The sequence below is a fragment of the Pseudopipra pipra genome, chromosome 15, assembly GCF_036250125.1.
Source record: "Pseudopipra pipra isolate bDixPip1 chromosome 15, bDixPip1.hap1, whole genome shotgun sequence".
NCBI lineage: Eukaryota > Metazoa > Chordata > Aves > Passeriformes > Pipridae > Pseudopipra > Pseudopipra pipra.
Window position 1 is genome coordinate 260903 of NC_087563.1, and position 14047 is coordinate 274949.

Below are 14047 nucleotides of genomic sequence, written 5' to 3' on the forward strand. Positions count from 1 at the left end.
ATTCTGGAGATGCTTCTGGATCATATCTTTTCTCCTTTTGTAGTCCAGGGGCTCTCGGCAGCTCACAATACTATTTGTATGCTAAAGTATTCATTACACTGGGCATATTTAGCAAACTCAAATCCAAAGTCTTCCAAAGTTCTTTGCTTGAGATAAATAGTCTTAGTCCCCTTAACAAGCAGGAAAAGTGTTATTTTTATTGCTGAGGCCTCTGCTTGCAGCAAGTAAAAATGGAGCTTGAGAACTGAAGAATTTTGCTGCAGTGGTATGCAGCAGGCATTTGTATGGCACCATTTAAGTCAGGTGCCCACAGAATGAGTGGGCACTCTGCAGTTTCACTAGCAGAGCTATTTACTCTGCAATAATTTATTTTTGCCTCCTGAGTGAAACACACCAAAGCCGGAGACTTATTGGGATTTTTCAGTGAATAGAGCTTGATGTTAAGGAAAGCAGCTCTTGCAAACCTGGGTGATAGGTCTTCTCAAAGGTTTTGAACAAAATCAAATAATATATTATTGAAAATAAGTTGAAGTACTCAGAGAACAGCCCAATGAAGATGCTGGGGAGGCACAGTAGCACAGGCTTCCTATACTTTTGCAAATGTTTTTAACACAAAATTGCTGGTCCACTCTTACATATGGGGAAAATGGATATGTCCAAGGTCTTATTTCAGACCTTCTCTTGCCTTATTAATATTTTTTAGGTACTTTAATATAATCTTGAGCTATGGCAATTGTGGTGCATGGAGGGAAAAGCTGTAGTGTCTCAGTGTTGCCATAGATAACTGTAGGTTTCAAGTGCAGATATTCCTTTTTGCATATTGTATAGCATGTAATAACTTAATAATTTTGCAGTTATCTTCATAGTATATGGTATTTTTCTGGGGTGAAAGAATAGATTGATAGAAATAATTCATAAGGGAGTGGTTTCATGTAGAGGAGAACAATTTAGGTAGACTTGTCCAGGGTGGCTTTTTACAACCAGTTTTCTATGCTAAGATTTTATGAACAGTATAATTCCACAGTATATTACTCATTTGCTAAAAAATAAAAAGTATACAGTGTCCTCAGAGTGGTAGAGGACAGAGAATTAAAACAGAAGGCATTAAGAGAGAGGCTGCTGGGAGAATCGAAGGCATGTGCCTATTTACCAGTGTAGAAGGCATGATAAAAAAAGGGGAGCTCCATTAATGCTCATTTAATGCTCTAACTCCCATGTTGTAAAAGGAAGGTTGAAGATTTGAAGATGAAAACTGTCAGGAATGGTTCAGAATCAGCACAGTAGCAAAGACCCATGACAACTTGGATTCTTTTTGGTGCTGCTTATTAGTGCCCTGAATTTCCACACTGCCAGTGAACAGTCATCTAAGCAAAAAAAAAACCACGCCAACGGTTGAGGGGATATTGAGGGGATATAAGTTAATTCCCTACCTCATTCTGGTAGGCTACTCTCTACTTCGACTTTTGTTGAGAGAAAATATTATTCCATGTTCAAATGTTTGGTTACTCTCTTTCTTTGTGCAGCTTCACAGTCTAAACTTTCCTACCTTGGAATCAAATTTCCCCAGGGTTCCCATTCTGTGTTGCAGCATTCCTTGTGTGGGTGTTAGACCTGTTACAGCAATTTTAAGTATAACCTGCTATTAGCAGTATTTGGGGCTTAAACGACAAATTGGTAATTTTAAATAATAACGTTGAAATCTAGGTGGAATTACAGAAATCACAGTGAAATGGCTTGATCCTGCTCTTACATTCTTTGTATTTAGGTCGCTAAAGCATATGTGTGAGACCAGAGAACTCAAGGGGGTTTTAAACATATTCAGTGGTTTACAGGCTTTCTGTGTGTCTGTACATGCACCTCTGTGCACAAAGTCTTGCACATGAGAAGCTGCTGCTGCAAAAATTCACACTAAATCAGGTTGTTAATGTGAATATGTAGTCTTCCTTTCATTTACATGGCTGGGGAAAAATAGGCATGTTATCACAAAAGTTATACTACAAAGAACAGTTCCTCTTTTTGCAGGTCCTCTTATGATCAAATCAGTTTTGAAAACTACTTTGTGTATTAAATATTTTCACTGGTGTTTCAGACTGAGAAGCCAATGAGTTGTTATAGTTTTATACTTATTTTATATATATATATACACATATATATATACTTATATGTATATAAATATAACAACTATTATATATTATATATAACTTTATATATATTGTATATAATTATATATATAATATAATATATAATATAATAATATATTATATATATAATAGTTATAGGTTTATACTTCATCTTGTTATCAGGTATAAATATATGTATATATACTCTCTCTATGTATAGATCTATCTATCTATTATAATATATATTCTATATTACATCAGATATAGGATATCTACCTTTTGTAATGTAAGGACACTTGAGGATAATCCTGTCTGCCTGACTGGATACTCATGCATGTAAAAAGAGCTACTTTTTTGTTTGAATCCTCATTTTGATATCTTAATATCAGATTTAGTATTGCATTTGAAAACAGATTTATGTGATTATACTTTCAAAATGGATTCTTATATATATAGAAGTCTGCTGGTCATCTAAGTGAGCAGGTAGTATTTAAAGCATTGCTGACATGTGAGCTATTCTGAATGCTTGTTCCCTGAGAAATAAAGATGGGCAGTTACTGTCTGGTTCCATGAAAGAATTTTTCTTCCAGTCAAGTCAGTCTCAGCACCAACATGGTCAGGATCTGGGGCAGCATCGCCACAGGGCAAAACACCATTTCGTAACTCCCTTACGCATAAGCAGACATCAGGGTCAATGTAGGAATTTAGTATTAGCATTCAGTTTAAGTACAGTTGTCTGAATTCTGGTAAGGATTCTTTTTAATGTGATAGGCTTTGTAAGATCCTCTTGTTTTTAAAGTTAGTTGCACTATAAAATATTTATTCTTGATGTCTCTTGACTTGCCTAGAGATATGTAATTTGCCTTTTAGTATGCCGATTTTCTGGGAATAGAAAAATGTAATTTATATGCAGAAACAGCATTTGTGTGCTCTGATCAGATGGAATGACATCTGTTTACTCAGTTTTTATGTGCAAGTTACTTTTGGGGATGTGGACTGGAAACCCAAAATATGAAAATGGACTGGTTGAAATTGGAGATGATTATCTCAAAGTAAGAACAGGTACATACCAGTTTGAATAATTTGATCTTTTGAGGTGGTTGAGAGAGTCTGCTCTGTAGCATTTGCTTGTGCTCTAGAACCAGGCTCTTGCCTCTCAAACCTTTGACAGGCTGGATGGATTGTGCTGAATCAGCTCAGTCCCTCTTTTGAGTGATTTGCTTTAGGATGGGCCAGGGGGCTGGATCTCTGCTCACTCCTGAAAGTCCCTGGGATACTAGATCCCTTAGAATTGCTGAAAAACTGTCTCTAAAGGCTTAGAGAAAGTCTTTGGAAGGGTGTGGCAGAAGCTGGTCTTTTATCTTGGGACCTCATGAGAATAAGAGTTGTGGGACATACTCTGAACCACAAAGGTTCACAAGGAAGATCAGAGCTATCAGGCAGGAATGTGTCCTTCAAGAGAAAGCGCAGTTTCTGAGGTACGACACAGGAGAATTTCATTACTGTTCTCATTACAAGAAAATAAAACCCTATAGAAGTGTTTCCTTTCATATGAATACTAAGCAATTACTTTCAAGCTGACTCTTCAGACAATACCAAGGCCCTTCAGCCACGTGTGTCTGGCTGTTCATGTGGCAGGTCTGTGTCCAGGGCTTGGATTCCTCTCACTATGGAGTATATCATTAGCCATGATCAAGTCTTAAATGGGAATAAAAATACCCTGCTGTAATTCCAGTCTCATCTCATGATTCTTTCCTAACAGCACCTTTGGTCTTACTCCAGTGGGAAAGATTGCTTTTGTGCACCATGTAGCATCATGTGCAGAAAAGAATATGTAGTTCTTCAGTGCCATTTCTTCTTCCTCTGAGAATGCAGAGAGCTTTGATGTCTGCAAATGTACTCTCTATTTTTACAGTAACTTACCATGATTTTTTATTTTTGTTTTATTTTTCAGAAAGTGTAGGGACCTGTATGCTTTCTGTTCTTTATCTGTGTAATTTTTGTGAAGAAATTGCAAATACAATTTATTTTTTTGGGAGAATCCATGAATTCAAAATGAAACACCATTAAAGGAAAGAGGGTAATTAAGGAATTGAGATTCATTTGGTGTACATTATTACAGCAAAAGCTTTGTTTTTGTTGTTCCTTGCAGATGAAGTCACTGAACTATGATTATATTTCAGAAAATGAAAGGGGACAAAAATAAAAAGGCAGTGCAACAAATCAGTAGATGTCTTGAGGGACAGGATTATTACTGACTGACTATGTTTTATATCACAAATGTTCCAAAAGTCTGACAATTTAAATTATACATCCATGAAGACAAAACTCTTCAGTGGTATCAAAATCTTTATTTCACTGCTGCTGTTATATTCTCTTTGAAGTTTGAAATTAACAAGAAAAAAAGTGAAATTGGCTTTTAATGATGTTTCTAAATGTAAAACTGTTGAAATACCATTTTTAAAAAAAAAAGTCATCTGGGTGTTTAAAATTTTTTTACTGTAACGTTACTGGTGTTCATATACAATATTACAGAACTGATATGGCCATACTCTATGTCCGTTGTGACACTGCATGGTGTTATGTGCTCAGGTTTGAAGCAGAATGGATAATTAATTAGTACAGACCACTTACAAACAGTAGTTAGGGAAAGACCTCCCTAACCCATATTTTCTGCTGGTGAAAGGCTGTGCTGGGGTATCTTGTACCTTGAGTACTGTGTTCAGTTTTGGACCCCTCACTTTAAAAAAGACTTTGAGGGGCTGAAGTGTGTCCAGCAAAGGACAACAAGGCTCCTGAAGGATCTAGAAAATATATCTTATGAGGAACATCTGGAGGAGCTGGGTTTGTTTAATCTAGAGACAAGGAGGCTCAGAGTGACCTCATTGCTCTCTACAGCTACCAGAAAGGAGGATGTAGTGAGGTGTGGGTCAGACTCTTCTGCCATGCCTCCAGTGAGAGGACTAGATAAATGGCCTTAAGATGAGAAAGAGGAAATTCAGATTAGATATTAGAAAAAAAAATTTCACTGTGAGGTGGTCAGGCGTTGGAATAGGTTGCCTGGGAAGGTGGTGGAGTCACCATCCCTGGAGGTGTTCAAAAGGCATCTGGATCTGGTGCTCGGTGATGTGGTTTAGGGGTTACAGTGGTAGTGAAGGGTGGATGGTTGGACTAGATGATCTTGAAGGTCTCTTTCAACATTGATGGTTCTATGTTTCTATGATTCTATAAGTGGTGAGCCACACAGTAAGTGTGAGGCATCCTCCTGAAGTGATGGTGCCTGGAGGCATTCAGTATGCAGTAACTGGGATTTGGCTGTGAAGGCACCTGATATCTAGGCATGACTTCCCCATTTGTCAGGGCTGGAGCCATGTATTATTTTTCTTTCTGCCCAGTTAGTGTTAGCCATGATCATCTTAAATGGGAATAAAACCTCTTATTTCTGTAAATAAATACATTCCTATAAAATATTACTGTCTGCCATAATGATGTTAAGTGCTTGTCTTGCTCAGGATGAGTTTATGGGCAGCCTACAATCTGCATGTGAACACCAAGTCCATGTTCTCTGAACCAAAGCAGGGAGTGCTGCTGCCACATACACTGCACAAAACTGGCACAGCTTGGAATAAAGTGCCTGTAGGGGCTGAGAGGGCTGACCTTGCAGAATTTCCATCATAATACTTGTATCTGTCTATATAATATTATATATGAATTAATCTATCTGCATACCATCATATAGGTAGATAGGGAAAAAAACTTTTGTGATGTTTTCTGCTTTGTTTAGTGTGTCTTTATTCTGCATGCATCTTATTGAAGAGTATTCCTATGTGCGCATGTAGGGTTGGCCTCATCATTTCACTGTAAGAGATTTGAAAGTGAGGTTGTCTTTTCTGATGGCAAGGTTGGAAAACATCTTGGAGGTACTTCTGTTTCCTTTGAGCAGGTTCATAAAGTACAGAGAAAAGGGGTGTGTGATGGTGGGATAGAGAAGGGTCGTTGGCAACTCACCATCACCTGGAGCTCACTGCAATGGTGTGCAGTGCTCAGTCATCCTGGGAGAACTGCTGCTTTCCTGGGAAGTATGACAGAATGGATTACTCGGACTCCTAACTTGATGGACAGAAATGAGTTTATTCCCCCATGACTCAGGGTTTTTATATCATTCACTTTTAGCTGGGAGTGGTTAAGCAAATTAAGACAGAACACAGATGCAAGTCACACATCCATCACTCTCTCAGGCCAGCCTATCACACAGACACCACACATGCATGCCTTGGAGTTTCAAGTTACCCCTTATACACGCCCACATGGTAAAAATGCAAACAGGATAGCTGAGCTTGTTTCTGGGCAGTAAATCACGGCCTGGAGAAAACAACACAAGGTCATCTTAGATATTCCTCAGGTCCTTCTCTTCTTGTTCTCATGCTGGCTGCTACAGGAAGGACTTCAGTATTATAACCACTAACTGGACCAGAAAAGAAGAGGCTTTTGTCAGCATATTGCTGAAGCATTGAAGTTCATAAATATGTTTTGTGATGTGCATCATCTGCCTCCCAGCTCCGGTCTCTGGGAGCTCCATGAGCAATGGTGGTGAGGCATGTTCCTGAGCCCTTGGCCCTTGGCACTGGTGACAGGGAATTTGAAATGGCACAGGGGAGAGCCACAGCCACATGGAGGAGCACAGCAGAGCTGGCTTCTGCTCTATATCAAGTGTCACCTCGTCCTGTCACTGCAGCTGGAGGAAACACTTAAGAAGAGAGACACTGACTCAGGACTGAAGGAGAGGGGAAAAAGCAACCAAATTACAAATGACTGCTTTGTAATGGCAGGTCTGAGGTTTTGCTGGATAATATAAATACTGTCAGTATTCCCTGTCACAGGGAAACAACTTGGCTGCTGGATGAATTCCAGGGGAGTGCAACTGCAGGTTTGCATTCAAGGCTAAGGTTAAGCTTCATATTTGTCCTCCATAGCTGTACAAAGGGTTTTGCACCTTTGCATTGATGTTGTGCTGAAGAAGGGCTCTAGTTTAGCAAATTTTGACATGGCAGGTCTTGTCCCTGGGGAGCAGAAGCACTGTGACCTGGAGGGGCTTTTCTTTATGCAGAATAGTTTGTCTTTCAGTAGAACAGGTCAGAAAATACTGCTGCTTCTCTCTCCTTCCTCTTTTTTTCCAAATGTGTTTTTCAAAGCTAGCAGAATCTTTCATGTAGAAGGTCCACGTCTGACCAATCATAAATATCTGAGGTTTGGCCTTTTGGTGTGTGTTTTCCCTTTCCTCCTTGTTTTTAGCTTGTTTGTATGCTTGCTTGTATGCTTGCTTTTTCCTCAGTGGAAGAAAGGGACAAGTAATTTTGGTCTGTAAAACATGCCCAATTGTTAGGTGATTTTGCTTTTGAAGTGAAGACTGTTTTAATAGTCTTTCATGGAAAGCCTTTATCATTTTAAAATCTGTTCTAGCACAGCAGGATAGGACTGCTACATGGCTGCTGTAATTATTCTAGGAATCCTTCAAGTTTGGGTAGTACGTGCAAGAGCCAGAGCTGACTTAATCCCCCTCTATGCCGGGTAGACTAGTTGGACAAGTGTCTGCACGTAAACACATGGTTTGCCTCACTGTAATTTATAGTCTGTGTTAAAATAATTTCCTATGTAGGTGTTTGCTCCAAGAAAGCCATCTTTGACAATGTATGGGGTCTGATTGAAGCCTGAAAAGTAAAAATATCATGTCCTCACCAAAGTATTCTCAGCCAAGGAATGTATAAGGTCATAGTTACCATTGTCGACTGTGTTGGTTTTGAACAAACCAACTGGAGAATATCGAATTCCAAATGAGTAACTCCCCTATTAACTTCTCCCTGCCCCCTCCAATAGTGAAGGGACAATATGAAGAGATATAACTAAAAAAATAACAATGTACTAAAGGAAAGAGCAGTAACTACAAAGATACAAAAGAAAACTGTTTAAGCAAACAAAGGCAGAAATAATTTTCTAGTCCTCCAAACCCCAGAACCCCAACTGGCGGTAGCCGTGTGGTTTCCCCAGGAAAAGTCAAAGTGGATAAGAGGCTCCGCCAAGCCCCCGGCAGCAAATGATGCTCGGGGAAGAGCGTGGGACACAGCGGCTCTCTCCCTTCCCTCGGGGAGGAACAGGAACCAGCAACAGTACCCAGAGGGGGCGGAGGAGGCGTCAGGGACAGCCACAGCAAGGTCTATCCCAGTTTAGAACATCAGGAACAACAGTTGCCACTCGCAGGCTTGCCCTGGCTTGAGCAGCAAATGCTGCAACTTCGGCAACAGAAAAAACCTCACAGCAGCTGGAAACTCATGGGAGCTGTTGCTGGAACGGTCTCTTGGTGCAGTCCAGGCAGTATCAGCCCTGTCAGCAAGTTCTACGTGGGGCCAGGCTTGAGGAAAGCAGATGCCCCTCCCTCAGTACTGAGGGAAAAGTGGCCCCTCCGTCTTCCAGTCATTGGCTTTTTTTCCCTGTCAAGCCTGTGATGACGTGATGTTATGAATATTCATCGCTAAAGCTGCACCCCCTGGCCTTTGTAATCATAACAAGGACAAAAGAAGGTAAATTGCATGGAAATGTGTCTATTATACATATATATAAAAATAATATATAGAGAGAGTATATACTCTTATATAGATATAAAAATTACATATATATATTTATATATAAACATAAACATACTGCCTCTAGACATGGCCGTAGACCCCCAGGTGAAAAGAGCAGTCCAGTGGGACCCTTCCCCAGCACTGAGCCCCAGCCCAGTGCCAGTTCTGCTTGGCCAAGGAGCTTGGTTTGTACTCGTTATTTCACTGTTTCCAAGCACAGAGCTGAAATGTGTCACTGTGATCACAGCCACCATCACAACATCACTGTCAGCAGGAAAGCTCCATGGGATGTACGCTAAGGAAGTTTAAAGAAACTCTTAGATGATATGGAGCAATCCTCAGTGGGTGTTGCTGTGACTTACAACAACTGACTGAAAAAAAAGTAAAATTAGAGTTAAATGTATTTCTGTAATTCAGCTTTTCCTTAAAAAAGGAGCTCTTGTCTTTCCTGTGTGCGGCTCCTAAACCCAATGCGATTTGGTGGTTAGTTGACTCAAAAGAGAAATGTGTAGGTGCTGTACACTCTTCTCCTACAGAATACAGTACCTTCTGTCTCAGAGAAAAAGTGTAGCCAGGTTTGCAAAGCTGTACACGGAATGTAATTCCTTCCTGACCCATCTATTGTATGCCTTTAAGCATGATACTTTTTTGACCTCATTACTTCATCTTGCATAACTAGTTATACTCACAGCTATACAATTATCCAGTCCTTTTGAAATTCTGCATCTACAGATTGGTTTCAATAGCCATAGTAATGAATTTTACAGTCTTTTGGAGAATAGCAATGTTCAGAGATTAATGCAGAATTTGATGATGAACTATTCTAAATAACTCTTGATTACTTGACAAGGACACAGAACAGAAATAAAAGACCACTCAGTGGCCTTTATGTTGTTTGGTAGTTTTTTTGGTGGCTTTTTTTTTTTTTTTAACGTTCCTTATTTCTTGAGAGCTGGTTCAGTGCTGTCCTTCCTACTCTATAATTCTGCAGTGATAAGATTGTGATTTAACTTTTAAATCTCTTAAAACAAAGGACCTGAAGTTTATAGAGAGATTGGCTGTGGTTGATATGTGAAACCCAGTGCCTTGCCTCTAAGAGACGAAGTGTACCCCTACAAAGTGCCCACTATCCTGCTCAGAGAGCACACAGGGCAGGCTAAAAGAAAGATGCTATGAAAATCAATACTTTATTATGAAATAAAATGCAATGGATACATGAAAGAACAAGTTTGCAGTGGAATATATCAAAGTAAGAACAAAAATCTATTACCAGCTAAGTATAAGGGGGAGAGTATTGATGACAGTGATCAGTGCCTGAGCTGTTGGGATGGACATCCTCATCACCAAAGCTATCATCTGGCTTGGTCTGGAAATCACAGGATGAGTGACACCTGAGCCCCTGGACACAGGCAAGTCCCCTCAGTTGGGATCAGAGATCAGTCAAGGAAGCATCATAAGCTGTGCTTCCTCATTAGGTTGAGAAATAGATTCTTGAGCTCTTTGGGAAAATCATTAGTGGTGACTGTATTGAGAAATGGGGGAAGACATGGTGGTGAGCAGTAGCAGTGGTCCAGCCGAGGGCAGTAGTTGAGACAGGGAGGAAGCCTGATATGGCAAGTACATCTTAGTTCAGCAGTGGGAAATGAAGCTGGAGATGTTTGTTTCTGAGCTCTTGTCATGGTCTGCTGACAAGTACTATTCTCAGTACCCTACTGAGTGGAAAATTATTTTCAGTATATTTATAAGTAGAAATACAGAAATGTAGCAGATGGTGGGAAGCACCATTTTCAGATCATACAGACATATAGTTGACTAGGAAGAGACTGCCTCTGAAACCAGTGATGTTTACACCATGTAAAACAGCCTGATTAATCAAACTGATTAATCAAAAGTCACAGGCTGGAAACAGTTTTGGTTTTGGGTGTATTTTTCTGTCCCTGAGGACAAATCTCTAACCTGCTGTAACTTTCCCACCTGCTGCATGTGGACTGCATGATAGCTAAAATACAAAATATTGAGGCAGGCATTTGTAGGCAGCTTACCTTTCTCTTTCATTTTAACTGTGGTGTTGTGTAGATGCCCCATTCTATAATGTCCAGCCTTTGGTTGTCCAAGGGCTCCTGTGACAACTGAAAGCAGGGAATGCCCTGGGTGCCTCACCCAAAGCAGCCACCTCTGGGTCAGGGCTGGGGAAGAACTGGTTTTCTGGTGGAGTTACAAGTTCATGACATGGGGGAAAACACTGGAAATAGTGAGGGATGCAGTCGTTTGGAGTTCTGCTGTTATATTTTTTTTCCCCTATGATGATTAAATACAAGGAAATATGAAATGGTACTCACAGGGAGGAAGGTGTGGATATTTAACTAGAATAAATAGAAGCAATCTTACATTTTGTTTTTCCACTCAGAATATCCCAGCAACTTAGTTGTCTTAGTTCTTCTGCATTTTCATTTTTCTGCCTATATGTTCTTTTTGGCTGTGGTGTTTGTCACAGCTCCTTCAGACTTGGAGGACCAATCTCTCTCTCTCTGTGGATATGTAAGCAGTGGCATTTGTAAGCAGTTATGTTCTCTCATCTCTCTGCTGGCTGAGGAATATACTTTAAGGGGTTGTGTGCTGTTCTCTTGTGCAGCTGTGCTGAGTAATTTTTGAAGCTTCAGTTCAAACCAATGGACCTCACAAAGGGAAGTTGCACCATTTTCCATTAGTGCCATCTCAAGGGGAATCTTGCTGGTGTAAATTTTTCTTTTTCTTACTTGGAGAGATCTACCCCACTGTGTATTCCTACAAAAAATAAATAAAAGGAAGGGAGATACGCAAATAGCAATGGGCTGCCAGCCTAGCCTCGTTACTGTTGGATGAATAGTGAAAACTGGCATGTGGTTGGTGTGCCACAAGGTAGCCTGCAGCAGGGACACATGGGGCTATTGGATCATGCAGGGCTGCCATGACTTCCTATTGTGGCTCCTGAACATGTGAAAGCTGTCAGTAATCTCCCTGCAGTTTTGCTGAGTATGGCATTAATGAAAGGCTGCAATAACCACATGATTTTTTTCATTTTCATTGCTCCTCACACCAGCAAGGAAGTGGGGTGGATGTGCAAAGGTTGGTGTGAGAGAGGTGGTGATACTAACTTGTTGCAAGGAAATGGGGGAAGTTAAGCTTGAGGTCAAGGTGCAAGGAGTGAAATGTAGAGAATGAAATACAGATTTTGTCCACAGCTGCTGCCAAAAAGTGTGAACTACCTTGTGTGTGGAATGGTCAAGACATCTATGCAGAAACCCCAGAGGGTCAGAAAGACCCTTGAATGAGTGTCCCTGCTGGTACTGCATAAACGACAGCAGTAGAAGGAGCTGGGACCAGGGCTGTATGAAAAGCTGAATTGCTTTTCACATGCCAGAGATGTACACAGCAGAGAATAACAAAGAAAAGATACACTTTCCAGTTTGCCTTAAAGGTATTCCTGCCTGTCTTGCTGCAGTGTCCTAGGGACTGGGCAAAGAATCTGCCCTGGTCAGTAAATACAGGGAGGAGATCTGGGAAAACCCAAAGCCCTTGATTATTGGTAGAAAATGGAGTTTGTTTTGTAGCTGCTGCTGTGCTCAGTTCTACTCTGTGGTGCTGGAAGTCTCAGATTTCAGATGCCACATCTGCTCTGTAAAGATGTACGATGGCAGTAGCTTGGGCTAGACAAATTTGTTTCTGTAAATATTTGGTTGTATTTCCTTCACTTCATAACTGGAAATTAAAACCTGTTTGGTGGTAGGAATTCTTCATTTTAGAAACAGTTGGATGAGGTCAGGCACGTTTTGAAGACAACTAATTTTTCTACCAACTTTTCTGTGGAAGTTTAAAGGCTGCTGATACTACCAAAGACATCAGTTGATCTCCAAAGTGCGTTGATGTATGTCTTCTCAAGCCTCAGTTATTGGTCCTGATCCTCCCTTGCCACAACCTGACCTGAAGGCATAAGAATTGTGCTGCTTTAACTCTCTTCCAGTGTGAGACAGTAAATTACGTCTGTGGTGGATACAATTATATCAGTGTAGTGATGTTTCTGGAAGTATATCTGTTTTCATGTGAGAAACTATTGAGCTCTGCTATGCTAAGTAACACTTACAGCCCAACAGCTGTGCTTGCTGCTGATTTAAGTACGCCAGCTTTAAAACATGAGGATTACATTCCTTGTGTTGTCATGTTTTTTGATATTGAAAATAGCATCAGTATAATGACAAGCAGCTTTTAGAGGGTTAATCCAGCTTGTTTTAACGCTAATACGACAAGTGAGATATAATTTCTCAGCTATATTTTTCAGATTTGCATAGTTCGTTTTGGATTGTTGTTTCTCTTCCACATTTTCATGTCTGTGATATGCTCATCTGTCTTTCCATGTCTTTTCTTCACACTTGGACAATGTAGCATTTCTAGTCCACCAGGATGTACATATCTGGGAGACATCTGAGAAGAAAACCAATTTTCTTGTCCCCGTGTGGTCCCTATCCCTATCAGTAAGTCCCTGCTATGGTTTACTGTTGAAGCAGCTCATGCTCACCATCTTAGTGATGTGATGAGGAGGATGATAATAGGTGTCAGAAGTGATGAGTATCAAAACACATCCAAAAGCTAGGAAGTAATATGTTTCCTTTAGCAAGTACAGTGAGACCTTAGATGCTGTGCCAAATCAGGAATTTTTGGTGACAATGTGAACTGATCCTAAAATAGTCAATTTTTTCCATTCAGTGCCTTAAAACACGAGGTGTTGGTTTGAAGTTTTTGATTAAATCTCAATCCAGATCTTAGCTGAAACGGCAGAACTCAAACAATTAGTTTAAATTGCAAATTTCATGTAGTTTAAATTAAAAAATGTGGTGGTCTCCTGCGATCTATTGAAAATTGGGAGTTCACATACTTAGGGAATATTCTCCAAAGGTGGGTTGAATGAGTGGGTGAACACAAGTTTCTGCCATAGAATTTAATAGGTCTTTTGTTCCGCCATTAAAATGGAAAGCAGAATTCAGAAAATGCACTGATGACTCATTTTCTGATGGGGCAGCATTTTACCTTTCCAGCAGAACTTCGCCATTCTGCTCCAAGGCTCTTGAAAGCGGGCTTTCATCTCATCTCTTTCCTACTGTTTTTTTAACGTGTTTACTTGCATCACAAGGCATATTGTCACGTGAAAAGGGGAGATTTCCTCCAGCCTTAGTGCCTGATTTATCTGTCAGTGCCCCAGGAAAGTCGAGACCCTTGTGCCCGACCAGTCTGTCAGCGTGCCATTATGGGACCTTTCACTGAACAGTCCTACTG

At 40.3% G+C, this 14047-nt stretch overlaps 1 protein-coding gene and 1 long non-coding RNA gene across 4 annotated transcripts in view; both read left to right on the forward strand.

Annotated features, from left to right (window-relative positions):
• The window catches only part of KCNIP1 (potassium voltage-gated channel interacting protein 1), a 467950-nt gene that overhangs the window by 121952 nt on the left and 331951 nt on the right, over nt 1-14047 (forward strand). The window lies entirely within an intron of this gene.
• The window catches only part of LOC135422323 (uncharacterized), a 37022-nt gene that overhangs the window by 392 nt on the left and 22583 nt on the right, over nt 1-14047 (forward strand). The gene's annotated exons all lie outside the window — the stretch shown is intronic.